This window comes from Triturus cristatus, chromosome 5_1, assembly GCF_964204655.1.
Source record: "Triturus cristatus chromosome 5_1, aTriCri1.1, whole genome shotgun sequence".
In the NCBI taxonomy this organism is placed as follows: domain Eukaryota; kingdom Metazoa; phylum Chordata; class Amphibia; order Caudata; family Salamandridae; genus Triturus; species Triturus cristatus.
In genome coordinates, this window is record NC_140587.1 from 353,040,619 (window position 1) to 353,057,844 (window position 17,226).

Genomic DNA, 17,226 nt, shown 5'->3' on the forward strand with positions numbered 1-17,226 from the left:
TGAGCAAGTGTCCCCACTTACCAGTCCCTAAACCTTCCCTTAACTACATGTTAGTCACCCCTCTGGTAGGCCTGAGCGCAGGGTGCATTGTAGGTATAAGGTAGGACATGCCCTGATGGTGTGGCATGTCTTAATAGTGAATTACAGCCATTGTCGTTTTTCACTATTGAAGGCTACCTGCTCTCCATAGGCCAGAATGGGCTGCTGGGATCGCTACACGCTGTGACCCCAGTGGACTCAGAGAGCATGGTAGAAAGTCATGTTTAGTATGCCTGAACTCAGGATAATAAAATACGTCTTTTAGTAAAGGTTATTTTAATATCCTGGGTTTGCAAATGCTACTTTTAGAAAGTTAGCCTTTGCGTGCCTAACCATCTCAGTCTGCCTCTGCTGTGTGTGTGTGTTCTGCCTAGCAACGGTACAGGAGCAGGGCTGGGGGATTCCAGGAGACAGGTTGGCTGCCAGGTGGTGGGTAGGGAGATTACCCCAGGATGGGTGGGAGGAGTGCACCCTGACTCTTGAATAGACCTGTGCTCTGCCACCACAAAGCCGGCGCCGCCCCCTGTGGAGCGGCTGATGTCTCTGCCCTGCTGCTGAAAGGAACAAGCCAAGTCACCACAACAGAGTGCTCCAAAACTGGACTGAGCCAGGCCCAGGCCCCCTGGCGCTAAAGAACAAAAGAATCCCTGTATAAAAGTAGGAGCCTGGCTCCTAAGAAATCAGATCCAGATTGAACCACGAAGGAACTCTGCCCGACTAGAAGGACCTGGAAGAAGCTGAAGGAGGAGTAACTTTCCCTGACCTGAGGGACTGGCCTGCAGTAGGTGCCTTGCTAAGGAAGGAGAGGAAAAAGACTGAAAGAGACTTTTGCACTTTGTTCTTCAACTATCTCCAAGGGCTTGGAAGAAGAGCTTGCCCCCTGAACTGAACCCCAGGACCAGTGGGTTCACCGTGTCTCCGCTCGTCTGAGAATTCGAGCCGTGTGCTTTCTCCCGCCGGAGTGCCCTGCGCACCTTCGCATCCCTCCTAGGGCCGTGACACCCAGAAGCCTGGCCGCCTCCACTCGCCGAGAGCCCCGCTCTACCTGAGTCGCTCTGGACCCACGAGTCTGGCCGTCCCGCTTCCCTGTCACCTGCCTGCTACTGGAGCGCGCTTGGTGCCCTTTCGCCCTCCCGCCGGATTTCTAGTGGGGAAGTGAAATCCAGCCTCGGACGGCCGCCCGTACGTCGTAACGTATCCGGCCGCCCCGCTTCACCTCCCAGCCTGAGTCTGACCGTGCCGCCCTCCGCAGTGACCTCCCGCACAGTCCGTGTCGGAGGCCCTGGGCCGCACCTGTCTACCGAAAGCCGCCCGCTGAATTCTTGATCCGGAAGACCCACGAGGTGCAGAACCTGCATCTCTCCTGAAGACTCGTCCAAGCACATCGCACGTTCCCAGGTACAGTGAACTCTCTATCGGACTCGGGGTCCGCAACGTTCTGATTTCCCCGTATCACTGTACCCTGGGTGCCCTGCGCATCATCGTGACTGGACCGACTCAACCGAGCCCTGTGAAGCGCTCGTGATCGAATAAGTTACCAAAGACAAGAACAGTGCCTAATTATCATCTTGTGGCTTCCATTTCGTAACCGTTATTGATGGTCTTGTACATGCCTGCGTAACAAAGAATCTTTTATATAAAGCATCCGTATTTTTGATACAACTTACGCCTGGTGTCCGTTTGTGGGGGATCATTGTGGTTTACTGTGTGTGATCATAAATGCTTAACTGCCTAGCGCCCTGAAGTTTAGCCCTGACTGCTCGCGCCACACTACCTATAGGGTGAGCAGGGGTTGTTCTGAAGGGGTAATTCCCTCGCCCTGAATAGAAGAAGGGACCGCTGCTTGTCACAAGTACCTACCTGTGCCAACCAGAGGTTCCCCATTCTAACATTGGTGGCAGCGGTGGGATTTCGAATTTGCATTTATGATTTACATACAGTGAATTATTGATCACCACGTAGAGCAGACCTATAACGCAGCCACAGATTGAGTGACAGTGGTTGCTAAAGAAAAATCTCCACCTTAAGAAACCATGCCTAGCTCAGTCAACGGAGGCGGAGCGCCCTCTGTATTCTCTGGAGTAGATGACATCGATTGGGAGCCCGAGGCACTGAGGAAGTGCACAAATGATGTCCTGAAGGGATATCTCTCCAAGTACAGAATCAAGCAAAGTGGACTAAGCAACAAGGATCAGTACGTGACAGCACTGAGAGCCTGGCACGAATCAAAGTTCCCAGAGAATGCCCGGGAGGTGATACCCCCCGAAGGTGTGTTTGAGCCTAGCAGAGGCCTGTCGCCAGAGGAGTTGGCCGACAGGAGTGCCGCCCGAGCACACGAGGTGGAGATGGCAAAACTGCAAATGGAGAGAGAAAGGCAGAAACTGGCCATGGAGCATGAGGTAAAAATGAGGGAGTTGGATCTCAAGGCCAGGAGTTTAGACAACTCACCCTCTGGTGGCAGCAATTCAACCGAGTCAAGGGTGCACATTCCTAAAGATGTAGTCAAAGAATATTATAAGCAGGATGATATTGGGCAGTGGTTTAGGGCCTATGAAGTAGCCATGTCCTCCCACCGGGTCCCTGAGAAGGATTGGGGAGCGGGGTTGTGGGGAAGGTTCCTGAGTGAGGGGCGGGACACACTGCTAGACCTCCCCTCTGATGTCCACACATCCTATCCACACATGAAGGAGGCTCTTATGACAAGGTATGGGTTGACTCCTGAATTGTACAGACAGAGATTTAGGGATTGCACCAAGAAACCTGGTACCACTTATGTAGAATATGTGACCTTTTTTTGCAGAGCGCTGGATGGTTGGGTGAAGGGTAGCAAGGTGGGTGATTACCAAGGGCTGTTTGATTTAATCGCATGGGAGCACTTGTCGGATAATTGTTTTCCTGAGCTACGCCAACACCTGATCGATAGCAAGCTGTCCAACCCGAGGAAGCTTGCTGAGGAGGCGGACCGCTGGATCAGCACCAGGGTCCACAAGGGTCCCGTGGGAGGCCCCGCCAAGGGTGTTCAGGGTCCCCAGCAGAAGAGTGGGGGGGACAAGGGTAAACAGAGGGAGTTCTACCAAGGGCCCCAACGTAATTCCCAAGGGAACCAAGGGAAAGGTTCTCAGCCACCCCCACCCCCGAAGCAGACCGGGGCCCCGACAGGTAACCCTGTTCAAAGAGGGCCCCTCAGATGTTACAAGTGTAACAACCTGGGGCACATTTCCGTGGATCCCAAGTGCCCCCTGTATGGTAAACCAGCACCCTCTGGTGCTCCACCCCCCAAGCAGGTGAATAGTGTAGCCTTGGGGAGGGAGATAGACGTCCAAGGGGCGGGGGATCCCGTACAGATGACCCTAGTCTCATTAGGAGACCGTGAGATGGTCGCTGAGGCCCAGCTGCCCCCCAATACTCAAAAGTATGGGCAGTGGGTGACCATAAATGGCAAGAGGGTGGGGGCTCTTAGAGATACTGGAGCCAGTGTGACTGCTGTCAAGCAACACCTGGTGTCTCAAGAGCAGGTTGTCCCGCACGCATTCTGCCGTGTTGTCAACGCTGACAACACAGAGAGTCAGTGTCCAATGGCTCAGGTTCCCTTTGAGTGGGGGGGGGTCTCTGGTACTCTGCAAGTGGCTGTGAGAGAGGCCATGCCTGTTGATTGTCTCCTAGGTAACGATTTGGAGAGCTCCCCTTGGGAAAAGGTGGAGAAGACGACTCACCTGCGGATGGTGGGCTTGCCTGATTGGGCGTGTGTGACCACCCGGTCGATGGCAGCCGGTAGGGGTGTTGAAGGAACCCTGGAGCCTGAGGGAGAGGCCCAGGAACCGGCCTTAGAGAGGGGGCAAGGGAGGCACGGGAATCCGGCTCCTGACGTTCCCACGGCCCAGGAGGAAGCAGACCTTGAGGGGGATGCCCTGGAGCCTACCGGGGAACAGATAGCCGAACTGGGGGACCTGCCTGAGCTGACCCATTGGCAGCAAGAAGGAGGCCCCACCAGGGAGGAATTCTGCAGGGAGCAGAAAGAGTGCCCCTCTCTAGAGGGTATGCGGCAGCAGGCTGCAGCCCAGGCCAATGGTGATCAGTCCGGAACTCACTTGATCTACTGGGAGAACGACCTCCTATACTCCGAGCCTAAGGTTGCTGAACCTGGGTCAGCCCGTGCGCTGGTGGTACCCCAGAGGTTCAGAGCCTTCCTACTGGGGCTGGCTCACGACGTACCGTTAGCAGGACATTTGGGGTAGGACAAGACCTTTGAAAGGCTTGTCACCCACTTTTATTGGCCCCAAATGCGCAGGAGTTCTGACACTCACTGCAGGACATGCCAGACTTGCCAGGCAAGTGGCAAGAGTGGAAGGAAGCTGAGAGCTCCACTCCAACCTTTCCCTGTGGTCAGTACCCCATTCCAGCGGGTGGGGATTGACATTGTGGGGCCACTGGACCACAAGACAGCCATGGGCAACAGGTTTATCCTGGTCTTGGTGGACCATGCCACCCGGTACCCTGAAGCCATCCCTCTGAGGACAGTGACGGCCCCCGTGGTGGGACGGGCACTGATGGGAATTTTCTCACGAGTAGGATTCCCTCTAGAGGTGGTGTCTGACAGGGGGACCAACTTCATATCGAAATATATGAAGTCCCTTTGGCAAGAGTGTGGTGTAACCTACAAGTTCACCACACCTTACCATCCCCAAGGAAACGGGTTGGTTGAGCGCTTCAACCGAACCCTGAAGGGCATGATTATGGGTCTCGAGGAACCCATGAGGCGTAAGTGGGACGTCCTCTTACCATGCCTTCTCTTTGCGTACCGCGAGGTGCCACAAAAGTCTCTAGGGTTCAGTCCCTTTGAGCTTTTGTATGGCCACCCAGTACGAGGACCTCTTAGTCTGGTCAAGGAAGGCTGGGAGCAATCTCCCAGGAAACCTCCCCAGAATGTATACAGCTACATGCTGGCTTTCCGGAACCAGACTAGGCGTTTCAGGCAACTTGCTGAGGCAAACCTGGAAGCCAGCCAGGAGGAAATGAAGCGGTGGTACGACCAGAATGCCACTCTGGTTGAGCTTCAACCTGGCCAAAAAGTGTGGGTCCTGGCCCCTGTGGAGCCTTGTGCACTCCAGGACAAGTGGACAGGACCCTTTGAGATTGTGGAGCGCAAGAGTTCTGTCACCTACTTGGTGGACTTGCGGTCTCCGAGGAACCCCTTAAGGGTCCTACATGTCAATCGACTGAAGCCCCACTTGGAGAGGTCCGAAGTGGGCATGCTCTTGGCCACCGATGATGGGATGGAAGAGGAGTCCGAGCCTCTTCCTGACCTCTTGGTAGCCTCAGAGCGAGACGGGTCAGTGGATGGAGTTAACCTCTCACCCACCCTGACCCCTGAGCAACAGGGTGACTGCCGCCAGCTGCTGGGGCAGTTTCCCGACCTGTTCTCCCTGGTTCCCGGTATCACAAATTGGTGCGTCCATGACGTGGATACGGGAGACAGCTTACCTGTGAAGCACAAGGCCTACCGGGTAACTGACAGGGTCAGGGCCTGCATCAAAGAGGAGGTCTCGAAGATGCTTGCCCTAGGGGTGGTTGAGTCCTCCAGCAGTCCTTGGGCCAGCCCAGTGGTCTTGGTCCCAAAGGCTGCAGCGCCGGGTGCCACGCCCGAACTCCGGTTCTGTGTGGACTACCGAGGACTCAACTCAGTCACGAGGACTGACGCGCACCCCATCCCCAGAGCTGATGAGCTCATCGATCGGTTAGGGGCTGCACGGTACCTCAGCACGTTTGACTTAACGTCTGGGTACTGGCAGATCGCCTTGACTGATGGGGCCAAAGAGAGGTCCGCATTCTCTACGCCAGATGGGCATTACCAGTTCCGGGTGATGCCCTTTGGGATGAAGAATGCCCCTGCCACCTTCCAGAGGTTGGTCAACCAGGTGTTGGCTGGGCTGACCGAGTTCAGCGCCGCCTACCTGGACGACATCGCAGTGTTCAGCGGCACATGGGAAGAACACCTGCAACATCTCTGGGAAGTGTTGATGGCGCTGCGCAAAGCAGGCCTCACGATCAAGGCAAGCAAGTGTCAGATCGGGCAGGGGTCAGTGGTGTACTTGGGACACCAAGTGGGGAGCGGCCAGGTGGCGCCCCTCCAACCCACAGTTGAAACCATCCTGGCTTGGGAGCCCCCAAAGACCCAGACGGAGGTGAGGGCCTTTTTAGGACTCACCGGGTACTACAGGAGGTTTGTCAAGGGGTATGGCAGCATCGTTGCCCCCTTGACAGAGCTGACTTCGAAGAAGCAGCCCAGAAAAGTGATATGGACTGACACCTGTCAGAAAGCCTTCGACACCCTGAAAACTGCCATGTGCACGGCGCCCGTGCTCTTGGCTCCTGACTTCTCCAAAGAGTTCCTGGTGCAGACGGATGCATCAGAGCATGGTGTAGGGGCTGTTCTCTCACAGATCACGGAGGAGGGCTTTGACCAACCCGTAGCCTTTATTAGCAGGAGGCTACTTCCCCGGGAACAAAGGTGGAGTGCGATAGAACGAGAAGCATTTGCTGTGGTCTGGGCGCTGAAGAAGCTAAGACCCTACTTGTTTGGGTCTCACTTCCGGGTTCAGACCGACCACAGGCCCCTCAGATGGTTGATGCAAATGAGGGGTGAGAACCCAAAACTGTTGAGGTGGTCCATCTCCCTACAGGGTATGGACTTTACGGTGGAGCATCGCCCTGGCACAGATCACGCCAATGCTGACGGTCTGTCCAGGTTTTTCCGCCTTAGTGATGCAGAACTCCCTGGGGTAGGGTAGTTCTCCCCACTTTTCAGCTGGAGGGGACACGTGTTAGACCTGGCACCATTGGCGTGGGTCACCCTTCCATTTTTGTCTGTGCCTCAATGTGTTTTTGTGTTGATGTTAGCTGCTCAGGGCACTGTGCCACTGCCATCCAGTGCCACAGTGCAAGTGCTCTCTATGGTAAAATGTATTATGTGAATTGACTTCCACGTTTGGTTTATTTGGTTTACTATCAGTCCCTAGTAGAGTGCACCAGGGGTGCCAAGGGCTTGTATATCCAAATGCTGCTAGTGGGCTTGCAGCACTGGTTGTGCCACCCACCGAAGCAGCGGGGTAAAATGTGTCTAGGGTCTGCCACTGCAGACCCTGCGCGCGGTCTGGTACCGTCGCGCTGACTGAGCAAGTGTCCCCACTTACCAGTCCCTAAACCTTCCCTTAACTACATGTTAGTCACCCCTCTGGTAGGCCTGAGCGCAGGGTGCATTGTAGGTATAAGGTAGGACATGCCCTGATGGTGTGGCATGTCTTAATAGTGAATTACAGCCATTGTCGTTTTTCACTATTGAAGGCTACCTGCTCTCCATAGGCCAGAATGGGCTGCTGGGATCGCTACACGCTGTGACCCCAGTGGACTCAGAGAGCATGGTAGAAAGTCATGTTTAGTATGCCTGAACTCAGGATAATAAAATACGTCTTTTAGTAAAGGTTATTTTAATATCCTGGGTTTGCAAATGCTACTTTTAGAAAGTTAGCCTTTGCGTGCCTAACCATCTCAGTCTGCCTCTGCTGTGTGTGTGTGTTCTGCCTAGCAACGGTACAGGAGCAGGGCTGGGGGATTCCAGGAGACAGGTTGGCTGCCAGGTGGTGGGTAGGGAGATTACCCCAGGATGGGTGGGAGGAGTGCACCCTGACTCTTGAATAGACCTGTGCTCTGCCACCACAAAGCCGGCGCCGCCCCCTGTGGAGCGGCTGATGTCTCTGCCCTGCTGCTGAAAGGAACAAGCCAAGTCACCACAACAGAGTGCTCCAAAACTGGACTGAGCCAGGCCCAGGCCCCCTGGCGCTAAAGAACAAAAGAATCCCTGTATAAAAGTAGGAGCCTGGCTCCTAAGAAATCAGATCCAGATTGAACCACGAAGGAACTCTGCCCGACTAGAAGGACCTGGAAGAAGCTGAAGGAGGAGTAACTTTCCCTGACCTGAGGGACTGGCCTGCAGTAGGTGCCTTGCTAAGGAAGGAGAGGAAAAAGACTGAAAGAGACTTTTGCACTTTGTTCTTCAACTATCTCCAAGGGCTTGGAAGAAGAGCTTGCCCCCTGAACTGAACCCCAGGACCAGTGGGTTCACCGTGTCTCCGCTCGTCTGAGAATTCGAGCCGTGTGCTTTCTCCCGCCGGAGTGCCCTGCGCACCTTCGCATCCCTCCTAGGGCCGTGACACCCAGAAGCCTGGCCGCCTCCACTCGCCGAGAGCCCCGCTCTACCTGAGTCGCTCTGGACCCACGAGTCTGGCCGTCCCGCTTCCCTGTCACCTGCCTGCTACTGGAGCGCGCTTGGTGCCCTTTCGCCCTCCCGCCGGATTTCTAGTGGGGAAGTGAAATCCAGCCTCGGACGGCCGCCCGTACGTCGTAACGTATCCGGCCGCCCCGCTTCACCTCCCAGCCTGAGTCTGACCGTGCCGCCCTCCGCAGTGACCTCCCGCACAGTCCGTGTCGGAGGCCCTGGGCCGCACCTGTCTACCGAAAGCCGCCCGCTGAATTCTTGATCCGGAAGACCCACGAGGTGCAGAACCTGCATCTCTCCTGAAGACTCGTCCAAGCACATCGCACGTTCCCAGGTACAGTGAACTCTCTATCGGACTCGGGGTCCGCAACGTTCTGATTTCCCCGTATCACTGTACCCTGGGTGCCCTGCGCATCATCGTGACTGGACCGACTCAACCGAGCCCTGTGAAGCGCTCGTGATCGAATAAGTTACCAAAGACAAGAACAGTGCCTAATTATCATCTTGTGGCTTCCATTTCGTAACCGTTATTGATGGTCTTGTACATGCCTGCGTAACAAAGAATCTTTTATATAAAGCATCCGTATTTTTGATACAACTTACGCCTGGTGTCCGTTTGTGGGGGATCATTGTGGTTTACTGTGTGTGATCATAAATGCTTAACTGCCTAGCGCCCTGAAGTTTAGCCCTGACTGCTCGCGCCACACTACCTATAGGGTGAGCAGGGGTTGTTCTGAAGGGGTAATTCCCTCGCCCTGAATAGAAGAAGGGACCGCTGCTTGTCACAAGTACCTACCTGTGCCAACCAGAGGTTCCCCATTCTAACAGTAATTTTATGTCAAGTCTGGGTCTTACTGTTAACTGTTCTGAAACCTTTGCAATGAACTGCGAGGTTGGACTAAAAAAAGAAGACTAAAACCCTTTTTAAATATTCTCAGGCAATAAAAAGTACAAAAACCTTCTCCTACCTAGGGATTTTATTCGACCAATCAGGGTCCTGGTGTCAGGCGATTAAGGCTAGAAGACTGTTATTTAATAAATCACTGACTGCTCTGTTAAATTTTAGCAGAAAATTAGGAAGACGCTCCGCTGCTGAATTGCTACAGATTTATAGAGCAAAAGGTGTGGCTATTGCCACCTATGGAGCAGGACTGTGAGGTTATGCGGGGTAAATACATTACAATACACTGAAAACAAGTTTTTTAGGTCAATCTTGGCTGTCCCAGACAGTACTTCAACCTACATATGCCATCATGAACTGGGCATGCCATATTTAGAGGGCATAATAAAGATTCAGCCTCCTCCTGTGGCACAGAGTCTGGACCTCAAAGGAGACAGATTTGAACCGCCACATTTTGAAAGATGTATTGGCGATCGAGGGAGTGAATCAGATAAGATGGCTAGAATATGTGAAAATGTTCTTGTTTAAATTAGGCCAGCCTGAATACTACAAAGACCCGCAAACAATGTGTAATGTGCCTAGGAAAGTTCTCAAAGCGAGATGTATACACCATCTGGGAGAAATCAGAAACACATCAGTATTAAAGAAATCTATGGTTCAAACACATTATATGGCCCTGGCAACTACCTCTATTCAACCATATATTGAGTTAACAACTAATGATTATGATAGGTTTCTGTTAACCCGCTTTAGATTGAATATTTTACACAGATCTTTGAGTTTTCCTGTACAGAATGATTGGATGAGAGTTTTAAATAACTGCCCGTGTGATGATGTTTCCACACAACCGAAGATACACATATTATTTTTCTGTAAATTTTATACAACCCCGAGAAGAAAATGGATCATCCCTGTACTAAAAAGATCCAGTTTGAGACAAAGCCAACCAGCATTCCTATTCTTGTAATTGTTAGATAATGAATTTACCATTGCCTCTGTTACTGCGTTTTTAAAACATGTTTTTAAATACCGTAAATCAATTTTGATATGATCTTAACTATATTGTGGTGAAAAAAGATAATGTTGTTTTATATTGTTTCGATCTGTGTATGAAAACTTTTATGGTTAACTATATCAGTTACCAAATAAAGAATTTTTGATTTGATTTGATGTATATGATTGCATTATAAAAGTGTTTAGTTTATTATACCCATGGATGCCTAAACAAATCTGTTTTCTTCCCAAGTCTCCTTCCCCGCTGTTCCCTTCCTTTCCTTCCCCCAATTGATCCCCTCAACCTTCCATGCTGTAATAGCATTTCAGAATTGAGGGTGTCAAGAGGTGGACCACTCTGAGCAACAAACCGATCCTGAGAGGCAGCCGAGGTGCACGTGACAGATCCAGAATTACTTTGTAGCCACTACAAGAGAGAGTTTTCCCATTTCCATAGCCTCACCTGTGGGTAGGCAGAGGGAGTTCTGACAGGAGGAAGAAGGGTTCTGCCATTTTGGTTTTAGGGAAAGAATGGCAATAAGAAATAGCATACAATAAAAAACACAGGAAGTGGTGAAAAAGTGGGAAGGGTCACCCTGGGAACCTTTACCCCATTGATTAGGGAGTGACCACAAGTTTCTCACACCAACAGACTGGAACAGGACATAAATGTGGCACCACAAGTACACTCCTCAGAACACTCTAGGACCGGTGGAGATTTGGAATAAGGTCTGCCTTCCTCTCTGAAGAACCTGAAGGAAGAATGGACCTGTCTTGAACTCAGGATCTCAGAAGTGACTCCATGTGTCAGTTGACTGACCTCCTGCTTGAGCTACAGGGACACAAAAAGCTTCTAGAGGACCTTTCCTTCAGCTTACTACATGAGAAATCAGACCTAGACGTACCCTGGACCCTGATGTTGGCCTCTGTTGGAGTTCCAACCACCAAGATGTGCCCACCTCGGGTTCTGGACACTTGGCTTGTGTTAGAGTATATTCCTCCTGTTCCCAAATGTCTAGATCTGGAACTTAGAAACATTTTGTCAACTTTTGGCCGAAAGCACCACCAGAGACTGACCACAAGTTTCTCACACCAACAGACTGGAACAGGACATAAATGTGGCACCACAAGTACACTCCTCATAACACTGTAGGACTGGTGGAGATTCGGAATAAGGTCTGACTTCGTGTCTGAAGAACCTGAAGGAAGAATGGACCTGTCTTGAACTCAGGATCTCAGAAGTGACTCCAAGTGTCAGTTGACTGACCTCCTGCTTGAGCTGCAGGGACACAACAAGCTTCTAGAGGACCTTTCCTTCAGCTTACTACCTGAGAAATCAGACCTAGACGTACCCTGGACTCTGATGCTGGCCTCTGTTGGAGTTCAAACCACCAAGTTGTGCCCACCTCGGGTTCTGGACACTTGGCTTGTGTTAGAGTGTGTTCCTCCTGTTCCCAAACGTCTAGATCTGGAACTTAGAAATAATTTGGCAACTTTTGGCCGAAAGCACCACCAGAGACTGAAACTAATACTGAAGTTGCGTCGCCATGCAGCTTCAGTTTCCTGGCTTGCCCCACTGAAGGTGATCTGACTTTCACAAATGTTTCAAAATCCAAACATACAGGCCTTCATCATGACTGGCACCAAAGATCAATTTATCAACGTTGAGCCCTTCCTGGGAACAGACTTTGGACTTCACCCACTCTGAAGGTTCTGGCTTTTATCAATGATCCCACACCAGGACCAAGCTCTTCACAAACCTGCCTTTGTTGAGTCCAACTTCAGATCCAGCTTGCACCACTGATGACTTAACAGTGACCACTTTTTCACCAAAATCTGTTTCTAAGTCAGAAGGTAAACTTCCCCCTGTCACGATCCTGGTCCCTTTATCACTTGTCCACAATATGAAGCCAAGGAAAGACACAGAAGGATGATGAGCTGCATATGATGGGCACTGAGAAGATCATGTAAATGGCCCTGGACATCAACAAGGAGAATGTGATTGAAGCAATAAAGGGCCTTAAAAGGTGGAAAGGCCTATGTCCAGACATGATACCTCCAGAGGGGTTCCTCTCGGATCTGGACCGGTGAACAGAGGTCCTGACAGAAATTTTTGCAAGAATTTTAACAGAGGTATGGTACCCACCATTATGGCAAAACAGTATCATTGTTCAATTTATAAAAAAGGATGGAAAGACGGTCCAAAATCTTACAGAGCAATCAGTCTAATAGACAGTGACTGTAAAATCTTTTCAAAAGTGATTTTAATAGAACTTGATGATTGGGTCTCAAAAGAAAATATCCTCTCTCTGACCCATGGTGGATTTAGAGAGGGCTTGTCAGCCATCGATAAAGTGTGCAGAAGTTTAGCACCGTAAGAAAATGCCTCTCTATGTAGCCTTTTTAGACTTCCCCTCAGCTTAATATTTGGTCCTGAGGTGACACCTATGGCAAATGTTAACATGTATGGTGATCAACAATGGCCTCTTGTCTGCAATCCAGTTGTTATGTACAGATACTACCTCGTAAGTATGTCTTGCAAGGGCTAATCAGCAAAAAATTTGAAATCAGGAAAAGAATTAAACAAGTGCGCCTGTTGGCACCACTCCTGTTTTTCAATAATATCAGCCACCTTTATGACTCAGTACAGATGGTCACTGAAGACATCCTGATGATAAATTGCTTTAAAAGCCCAGCCCTACTATATGCAGATGACTCAATTCTGATGGCAGAACAGCTATGGACCTTCAATCTCAACTGTCAGTAAAAGAAACGTATTGCAAAACAAACCAACTAAAAATCAACACCAGGAAGACAAAAATTATGACGTTTAAGTCAAATAGAAAGAAGAAATATGTGTCCGTATAAACAAATTTGTCCTAGAAGAATGTAATCCTTTAAATATTGGGAACAGAATTAAATACAAATTTAAACTGGTGAACATGCATTCAAACCCCACTCAAAGGAGCAGAGGCCCCCTAAGAAAGTGAACGTTCTCTGTATTTGACCTGTGCCTATTCTATGTCTCAATCCAATTTCCCTAAACCTATTTCTGCCTTTACATCTGGCTCTGTCTCTCTACCCATTATCATCTTAAGGATTGGTAGAGCGCTGGGGAAGGCCCATTTCAACCTTTATCATATAATTCAATTCCACCACCTGGGAGTGGATTAGCTGCAAATGAGTAACACAAATTGAATCTCGTTCTGTTCTGGGGCATATGAAATATGCTTAGACTAGGTCCCCCAAAATGATTCTCAAGCATTAACTATGTCAAACAGTTCCCCTCCAGAGAGCTACCTCTTTCATAAATATGTCAGGGGGCTGTTTGGGGCTAGTCCTTATCATACTTAACAGAGGGCCTTTCTTCTGGCTCCATCAATTTCAGAACTTCTATTTTCACACCTGCTTCGGGCTGCATACCTGCTTTCGAAAGGCCAAATGTCACAATCATCATTGCAGTCGGTGGGCTTCAATCATTGTTGAGAAGTGGTTTATTAGTAGTGGTAAAGATGACTCTACTTCTGGCAATTAGGCCACTAACAGTGTCTGGGGCTCTGTATAGGTCTCATTAAATCATTCCCATGTTCAATACTTGGTAGCTTGACTGTGAGCAGGCAGGCCTCAACTTAGGAGATAGGTATGTAAAGCATTTAAAAACACCAATTCAGAAAATAATTAAGATACAACACACAATAAAAATCCCACACCAATTTACAAAAATAGGAAATATCTTTATCTTTACAATGACATGAAATCAACAAAAATCCAATGTAGGGAAACAGAAATATGATGTTGTAAAGAATAATCACTTTCTAGCACTATGTCACCTTGTGGAGTTTTTTTCCAAAGTTGCTCCAAACATCTCCAAACTTCTGGACGTTCTTCCTGAAATTTCTCTTGAGGATCCAATGGGTTCAATACCTAATCCAAGGGTCTGGAAGCTCCAAGATGGTCCTGGAAAGTTTGGGAGTGCAATTCCCACAATGCACCTGGCCCAAACCCCTAAATGTATGCTGGATGCACTACAGGCAGGGAACTCTTGGTGGAGTTGATGCAGGCGAGCTCTGTTAACTTGTAGTTTGCAGGGAGTCCACTTTATATTCCTCTTGAAGCATGGTACATCCAAAAGACAGTACTTCCAGATACTGCAGCAGGCTAAGTCAGTCAGAATGCAGGGCCTGATGGTGCAAATTAAGTTTCCAGCTCAGCAGTCCTTCTTCTCTCAGTTTCAAGCAGCAGAACTGAGAGGCTTTGCACCTCTCACTTATTTATTCAGTATTATCTGTGATCAAGTAGGTGAGCACTCCTGTCCAATGAGGTGCACGGCAACACCCCAGAGCATAACCACTTCTTGCAAAGTGTGGCATAAACTGATCCCAGAAAGCACTATTCTTTCAAAATTCAGTATGGCTGAAGTTGCAGCAAAGGGGCAAGAACTAGTTAAGCGAACCTCCAGTATGGTTAATTTCCATAGCTCTCCTTCCCCTACTATCTGCAAATTCTTGCCTTAAGCCTGTCATCTGGCTGGGTCAAAAGAGCTAGTGGGTAACTGGGCCTGGCTTCCTTGCCTGTGCTATTCCCCCTTGAAGCTTCATGGATTTTCATCACTTCCTCCTGCTCTGGCATTCCTGTGTAGCAGAGCTCTTGCCAAGAGATAGTCTCTCACTGGGTGAGCCACTTATCACTTCATCAAGGCAGCCTGACTAATAATCGATGGATTTAAGCCCAGATCCCTGTACTGGGGTGAATGTATGACATTGTTCTGCATTCTGTCCATCAACTGTTGTTTTCGCATTTGTCACCCAGAGTGGGACGGGTATGCTCAGACGTGAGTCCCGTGCTCTCCATGCCACTGGAATCAAGCTATCCTGGCTGAAGAGGGGTGAAACCCCAAAACCGGTCCTAAGATGCTTGGTTCCAGTCCAGGGAGGACCTGGTTTGGCAGTTCAGGCTGGACTGTTCCCATGAGGCACAGGGTCAAGACTGATTTGCATATGGCTGGGTTCAAACTGGAATGGCATGGTGAGCAAAAAAACGATGGATTTAGACTGAGATCTCTGTACTGGGGTGAATGTATGACATTGTTCTGCATTCTGTCCATCAACTGTTGTTTTTGCATTTGTCACCCCGAGTGGGACGGGTATGCTCAGACGTGAGTCCCGTGCTCTCCATGCCACTGGAATCAAGCTATCCTGGCTCAAGAGGGGTGAAACCCGTAAAACCGGTCCTAGGATGCTTGGTTCCAGTCCAGGGAGGACCTGGCTTGGCAGTTCGGGCTGGACTGTTCCCATCAGGCACAGGGTCAAGACTGATTTGCATATGGCTGGGTTCAAACTGGAATGGCATGGTGAGCAAAAAAACGATGGATTTAGGCCCAGATCTCTGTACAATGTATGACATTGTTCTGCATTCTGTCCATCAACTGTTGTTTTTGCATTTGACTAATAATCCTAACCATGACCAAAGAGGGGACAACACAGGAAGGCTGAATTTTGGCTTACAGACAAGAAAGTCTTATAACTTATTTTCTGTATTCTATTCTGACTTTAGGAGAAATTCAACATTCATTGCAATAATATCCTCTGTTGCTGGGGATCTACTATGGGGAAAATGAAATGTGAAATTCCTCCAAAATCCTTTTATAAAGGCGCTTTTTTGTAGCTAAATGACCCCCCCCCCCCAGCCCTGGGGCACCTAGGGGAGACTTAGGGGCCCTGAATATGGAAGAAAACTGTAGATCTTTACTCCACAGTATTCCTAGCACAAACTCGATTGTGGGAAGCACTTTACTACAATAGGGAAGTGAAATGTGCAATTCCTTTATTCAAAGGGCATATAAAACCTTTTTTCTAAGGGCTCTCCTTATAGGTACATGACCTCCACCCCTGGGACACCTGGGGAGAGCCTGGGGGCATCTAATATGCCAGAATAGTGTAGCATATCACTTTTTAAGTACCCCTAGCACCACAGTTAAGACAAATTTTGCTTTTAAAACCAGTGCTGCAACACAGGGCTGCTTTTAAAATGAACTTAGGGGCAGATTTATGTTTCCTGGCGCATCCCTGCAAATCAGCAGGGATGCGCCAGGAAAGATGCGTCACGCAATTTTACCCTTGCGCCACCACAGGTGCGCCGCATTTACAATGCAGCGCATCGTAGCGCAAGGATAAACAGATGCGTGACGCATCTGATGGCATAAGGGCGGCGCATTGCTGGAGTCGTGTCGCAAGCACGACACAACTCCAGCAATGCTGAGGGGCTGCCCATACCGAACATGCTGCGTCATGCCTGCATGGTTTTGACGCAGCAGCGTCTGCAAAGTGACTCAGTGAAATCTTGTAGATTTCACTGCATCACTTTTCCGAGGCTTCTTCCGACAGAATGCCCACCCTGCATACATTAAACCTGACGCAGGTTTAATGTAGCGCAGGGCTTTACAACGTGAAGCATCTCCCTAGATGCGTCACGTTGTAAATAAGGCGCAACATGGCGCATGGTTTACGCCGCCGCTGCATCACAGAAGTGACGCAATGGAGGCGCAAATGTCTCGCAAGGGGCTTGTAAATCTGCCTCTTAGACTCTCAGCAGTTCACACATGCACGTGCAGAAAGGACTTCCATGCCCTGTTTTATACTAGGGACTTAAAGGTAGTTTTAATCCTGCTGCCCTATTATGGCAGTGGGATTTATAGGGTAGGTCATGCCACTTATAAGTGTTCCTTAATATATAGAGTACCCTCCTGTATGTGTGTGATTTCACTGTGTTTTGAACTTAGCACTGGCCCTGGGCCTGGTTAAACAGAGCCCAGGGACAGTCAGAGTCAGTTACCACCAGTACAAGTCAGCAAAAACATTGGGCTGCACAAAGAATGACTTTGCAAAAATCATGCTGCCTTCATACACGTCAGGTTTACAGTGTTTTTGCTGTACAGCGGACAGCACCAACCCTTTAAATTGGTTGCTTCCCTTTCATCCAGAAATGGGTTCCCTCGGCCTTTCCTTGTCAAGGCCAGGAATTG